Genomic DNA, 6,973 nt, shown 5'->3' on the forward strand with positions numbered 1-6,973 from the left:
GTTGGTCATTCGTAATATTCTTTTCAGATTGTTTGACACTGCTATGGTGGTCGTTTTGCATATGAAGAGATTGGGGTACGTTGGGTTATTTTGTGGTAATTTGTGATGGACATAATGTTGGAAAATGATGTACATATGTTGTTATTGGTGTGTTCTTGTGTTGTTGGTGTTGTCTCAAATTGGGAGAAAGTAAAGATTATAGGGGAGATGCTGCCCGGTTTAATATAAAAGCTTGCCGTTCGTTGTGCGATAGCTGTACCTTTCGTAACTTAATGATAGCATTATTATCATTGTTGTAGATTAAGGTGTGAAGAGATGAGTTCAAAGTGGTTATTGGAAAGATTGTGATAACGTATGTTAAGGCTAAACCTTTTCTTCATTTTGGCATGATCTCGTAAATACAAGCGTTTGATAATGAGACATAAAGAGAAGTCTGTACTCCTGAATTTATGTACATTATCCTAGTCTCATAAGTTATAGTATTCTCCCTTATCGAGACTTTATATTCAGTTAGGTATTGTCTTCTTCCAAGCAGTGGGTCAATATGTATACGGTATTATAATATTTTCACCACCATCGAGCTATAATCGGTGGGTAGGACCCTATTGTGCAACCTCTGATAAGATGGTAAGCTATATACAGAGCCTATTGTGGTCGAGTGCCTATGAGCGAGCCTACTGTGGTCGAGTGCCTATGAGCGAGCCTACTACGGTCGAGCAGTTACACGTTCGAGCCTCATAGGGCCAGACAAATATTTTACTTACTATATTAGGAGAGTGGAGTCAGTATCAGTAGGTAAGTATATCTCCAGATCATCTTTAACTCCCAATTACTTTCAGTTATTATTTTTTCAGTTTAGTTTCAACTTTCAGTTATTCTATTGTCTTACATACTCGGTACATTATTTCGTACTGACTTCCCTTCCCTGGGGATGCTGCATTTCATCTATGTAGGTTCAGATTGACAGACTAGTAGACCTCCTTCGTAGGTGTTTTCCATGTTTAGCTTGATCAGTAAGCTCCACGTCCTTCAGAGTCGCCGAGTCTAGGGTTTTAAGTACATATTCTGTATATATGTATATATATTATGGGTAGGTCGGGGCCTTGTTCCGACCATAATACCTCCATCTGTAGAGGCTTGTAGACATATCCTATCAGTTAGTGCAGTATGTTGGGCTTGTAGGCCTTGTATGTATATTGTTGTTGTTTGTCAGCTGCAGTAGTTATGACGGCCTTGTTGGCCCAGCTTTATATTGATGTTCAATCAGAGCTAGTTTCCGTTCAATTTTATATTTTGTTTCACAAAGTCTTGTAATGTGGCCCTCTGGCCAAAATATGACATTGTATGTGAGGTACCGGGTGCCAGTCTCGCCCCCCCCAGGTTTGGGGTGTGACAAACCTTGTATCAAAGCAGTTCTATCCTAGGGAGTCTACAAGTTGTGTCTAGTAGGGTCTTGTTTATAGATGTGTTATACACCATATTATGTAAACAAGGAAGTACAAGGCTTTTAGGAGTTGATTACCCTTTTTTTAAATCTAAATCGTGTTATAGAACTAAGTTTTATGAAATATGAGTTAAACTTACGTATTGGTGTTTTCATATAGAGATGGCGGTGACTAGGAAGACTACGGCTAGATAGAGGAGATACACAACAGCGGGTGAGGGGACCAGCAGGGTATCCCCAATAGATGGGGCCCAGTTTGAGGCCCAGGGTGAGACCCTACTCAGCCATTACCAGGTCCTCCACCACCTGAGGAGATTCCTTGGCATACCGAACATCGAGTTCCCCCTCCACTTCCATCAGATCAGGACTTGAGGAGTGCGGTACATTTATTGACGCAGTTGGTAGCTACCCAGTAACAGGCTAGGGCATCAGCTAGTGCAGGATATTTTGAGTGTTCTAGGAGTTTAAGGTTCCGAGAGTTTATTGCCTTGAGTCCCCCAGAGTTCACGGGGACAGATCAAAGGGAGGACCCATAAGATTTTATAGATCAGCTTCACAGGATCTTTCGGGTTATGCATGCCACGGATAAAGAGGCAGTTGAGCTGGCAACTTTTCGTCTCTGAGATATATTCATCCTTTGGTACGAGGGATGGTAGAGGCCCGGGTGACGTGATGCACCTCCAGCTATTTGGGAGAATTTTATAGATGCCTTCCTTGACCAGTACTTACCACGGGAGATCTGACAGGCCCGAGTCGATCAGTTTCTAGCCCTCAAGCAAGGCAGTATGAGCGTTGGAGAGTATAGTCTCTGTTTTGACTTATTGGCCAGATATGCTCCATCCACAGTTGATACTATGCGGGACAGGATCCATAGGTTTATAGAAGGGCTGGCCCCAGAGTTGACCGAGGCATGTGCCACTGCTGCATTGTATGATAGTATGGATATCTCCCGAATTCAGGCATTTGCCCATAATATAGAAAGGGGCAGGCATCGGCAGCAGGGTACAGAGAGGAGTGAGCAAGGGCAGCGTAAGAGGATGAGATTTGCCAGGTATCAGGAGCAGTCTCAGGGTAGTTATAGGCCCCAGTACTTCAGATGGCCACCTAGGCCTCCACTGCCTCAATTATAGGGTTACAGGTATGACCGCTATGCTTAGTCAGGACTAGGTAAGAGCTCACGGGCACTGGGTTTGCAGCGACAACGAGGTTTAGGGCAGATATGGTTATTTTTGTCGTGGTGACATTTGTGGTAAAGGACACTTGGCCAATGCTGAGCAGGTTCCGACGCTTGTTATAAATGTTGGCATCCGGGGCATATGATGCGAGATTGTCCAATAGATATTCTTGGGGGTATGGCACAACCAACGAGTTCGGCAACATGATCATCTATGTCCGTGCATCCTTTAGAGCGTGAGTCTCAGTCTTTAACTGGTAGAGGTCGAGGCAGAGGTAGAGGTTCCAGTCAGGCAGTAATCACACGTATGCTTTAGCGAGTTGACAGGACCAGGAGTCTTCACCAGACATTGTGCCGGGTATATTGACCATTTGCTCTCACAATGTTTGTTCCTTGATAGACATAGGATCTACTTTATCGTATATTACCCCGTTTGTCGCGGGTAAGTTTGGTATAGTTCCTGAAATACTATGTGATCCTTTTGCAGTATCTACACCGGTTGGAGAACCGATTATTGCTGGACGGGTTTATCGGGGTTGTACAACGACAATTTGTAGTCATCAGACCTCAACCGATCTAGTTGAGCTAGAGATGGTGGATTTTGATGCTATCATGGGCATGGGCTGGTTGGCATCTTGCTATGCCACAGTTGATTGCCGAGCAAAGGTAGCCAAATTTCATTTTCCGGGTGAGCTAGCCCTTGAATGGGTAGGTAATACAGCGACACCTAGAGGTAGGTTTATTTCCTATCTGAAGGCGAGGAAAATGATCGCAAAAGGGTGCATTTATCATATTGTGCGAGTTAGAGATGCAGATGGTGAGATACCTACACTTCATTCTATTCCAGTAGTCAGAGAATATGCAGATGTGTTTCCACGTATTCCTCCAGAGCGAGAGATTGATTTTAGCATCGATTTTCTTCCGGGAACTCAACCAATATCCATATAGAATGGCACCTGCCGAATTGAAGGAGTTGAAGGAGCAGTTAAAGGATTTGCTGGAGAAAGGTATCATCAGGCTCAGTACCTTACCTTGGGCTGCACCGGTACTTTTTTGAGGAAGAAAGACGGCTTGCTGAGGATGTGTATCTATTATAGGCAGCTGAACAAGGTAACTATTAAGATAGATATGAGGTCGGGGTACCACCAGGTCAGAGTTCGGGAGAAAGATATTTCGAAGATAGCCTTCACGACCCGATATGGCCACTTCGAGTTCCTTGTCATGTCCTTCGGGTTGACAAATGCACCCGCCATATCTATAGACTTAATGAATAGCGTATTCTAGCCATTTTTAGATCTGTTCGTGATAGTATTTATTGATGATATTATGGTTTATTCACGTTTAGAGGACAAGCATGCGGACTACCTACAAGCGGTACTCCAAACCCTCCGTGATCATAAGTTGTATGCTAAGTTTTCTGAATGTGAGTTATGGTTGAAGTCTGTAGCATTCTTGGGGCATATTGTATCCGATGAAGATATAATGGTAGACACTCAGAAGATTGAGGCCGTGAATGTCACGACCCAAAATCCACAAAAGATCGTGATGGCGCCTAATACCACCGTCGTACAAGCCAACAGTGAATGATTAACTTAATTGCTCATTTTAGTATTTTGAAATATAATTTTCATCAATTAAATAGTAAGAAATAGAATTCACAGAGCAAATGATAATATTTTCACAACTACAATAATAAACAACCCATAAGCACCCCCAAAATCCGGTGTCACAAGTGCATGAGCATCAACTAGGAAATATATTAAAATACAACATATGTCTGGAATACAAATTAGATAGGAGAATATAAATAACTCTGATGGAGACTCTGCAGGCTGCGGATCGTGACATGAAATACAACAGTAAAGCCCTGCAATAGTCGCGCCTCTGTTCCCAAAAGACCACCCGACATATATGTACATGCACAAAAATGTGCAGCAAGTATAGCATGAGTACGTAAATCAACGCGTACCCAGTAAGTATCTAGCCTAACCCCAGAGAAGTAGTGATGAGGTATCGACATCGTCACTTACTAGTGGTCCAATAAGACAGATACAGTAAGAAGTAAACAAATATGGGGCCGAGTAAACCAACGAATTAAACAAGTGTAAATACGTGATACAATCCTCCTCTCTACAATAGACTCAAGCTCCCAATTAGCAATTACCTCCTCAACTGGAGCATATATATATATAATGGACCTCATCAAATAGGTCATCATAATTCAGATCAGGAAGACTCATAGATACACTTACTTCTTATCAAATATTATGCATGATTCCATGAGACTATTTTATAGAAATGCTGAGGCGTACGGCCCGATCCCATTATAATCTATGCACTGCCGAGGGTCGAACGACACGAACCATAGATGCATCTATTATATTGCCGAGGCGAACGGCCCCATGAGAGTGTGGTACATAATCATGTCGGGGCGAACGGCCTGATCCCATTAGAATAAGAAGCTTTAACGGTTCCTTGACCCCACTCACGAATAAATGTGTGAGTTATAATTTTTAAGGAAAACCTCTTGATGAAAATGCATGGCGCGGGAGAAATCCATAAGAGGACCACAATTATTTCGCGGCTAATTATGAAACATGTCAAATCTCTACAATATCAAGTCTATCACTCTACGCACGTCTAGTCTCAAGTTGTAATGCAAAATAAAGGAATTAAACGAGCAAGGATAACCCCTATAATACAAGTATAGCATGGTGTGAACCGAATCTCCGGACAATAACATGAATCTAGATACGTACGGACTCTCGTCACCTCGTGCGTACGTAGCCCCCGCAACAAGTAACACCTATCAAATACACCACCTAGGGGTAGTTTCCCCCTCATAGAGTTAGACAGGAGACTTACCTCGCACCGAAGTTCAATAACCGGCTCCAAAGCCTCTCTTACACCTCAAACGGATGCCCGTCGTTCCAAAAATAGTCAAATAAATGTGTAAATCCATAAATAGATACTCTAATAAATCAATTTATAACAATTTTCCACTCCGCTCGAAAAGTCGATAAAGTCACCCTCAGGTCCACGTGCCTAGATTCCGAATATTTTTGAAGATATATTTTACCCATAACACCACCAGCTCAAATATATGATTTATTCCCAATTCCATGTCAAATTTCTTGGTAAAAATTCAAAAATATCAATTCTAGGTTTTTCTTCAAAACCCCAAAGTTCTACAAAATCTCATGTTTAAATCCACATATAAACCATGTATTTAACTTGTAATAGGTGTGAATCACTTACCTTGTGTTGCTTGATGAAAATCTCCCCTTGAAGCTCTCCAAAATCGCTAGACCAAGAGAGAAAATGAGTGAAATGGGCAAAAATCCCGACTTAAAATAATCTGCCCAGGCCCGTCCATCTTCGAGATCGCGAAGGACAAAAATGCACTGCCTCCAAATTTCCTCTTTGCGTTCGCGTCAGCTACGGTGCGTTCGCGATGCCTTGAGATCCTACTGCTTCGAATTCGTGGTAGAAGCTCCGCGTTCGCGAAGGCTTAATGGCTCCAGGTCTTCCAGCTCCCTTCCTTCTTCGTGTTCACGACCCCTGTGTCACGTTCGCGTAGGCATGCTCCGGTTCTTCTCCGTGTATGCGACCTCTGTGTCACATTCGCAATGAGAAAAATCCTCAGCCCAAAATATCCTTCTTCGCGAACGCGGGAAACCAGACACCACCACCCGCAACTTAGCCAAATTTGGTCGGAAATCACCCCGTAACACACCCGAGGCCCCCGGAACCCCGTGCAATCATACCAACCCGTTCCTAAATGCAACACGAACATAGTTGAAGCCTCAAACCACGTCAACAAACATCTAAATAATGAATCGCACCCCAATTCAAGCTTAATGAACTTTCAAACTTCCAACTTCTACAGATGCTGAAACATATCAAATCATGTTCGATTGACCTCAAATTTTGCAAACAAGTCAAATTTGACATTACAGACCTACTACAACTTCCAGAATTAGAATCTGACCCCGATATCAAAAAGTCCACTCCCGGTCAAACTTTCCAAAAACCTTCAATTTCCAAGTTTCGTCAAATGACCCCGAAATAACCTCCAAATCCACATCCGGATGCGCTCCTAAGACCAGAATCACCATACGGACATCAATAACATTGAAATACACTTCAACCCAAATTCATGAAATTCTCCCAAAATGCCAACTTTCCACAATAAGCATCGTAATGCTCCCGAGTCATCCAAAACCTGATCCGGACTTACGCCCAAGTCCAAAATTATCATAGAAACGTATTGGAACCTTTAAATCTTGATTTCGAGGTCGTTTACACAAAAGTCAAACCTTAGTCAATTTTTCCAACTTAATGCTTCCGAAATT

Source organism: Nicotiana attenuata, chromosome 2 (genome assembly GCF_001879085.1).
Source record: "Nicotiana attenuata strain UT chromosome 2, NIATTr2, whole genome shotgun sequence".
Classification (NCBI taxonomy): Eukaryota; Viridiplantae; Streptophyta; class Magnoliopsida; order Solanales; family Solanaceae; genus Nicotiana; species Nicotiana attenuata.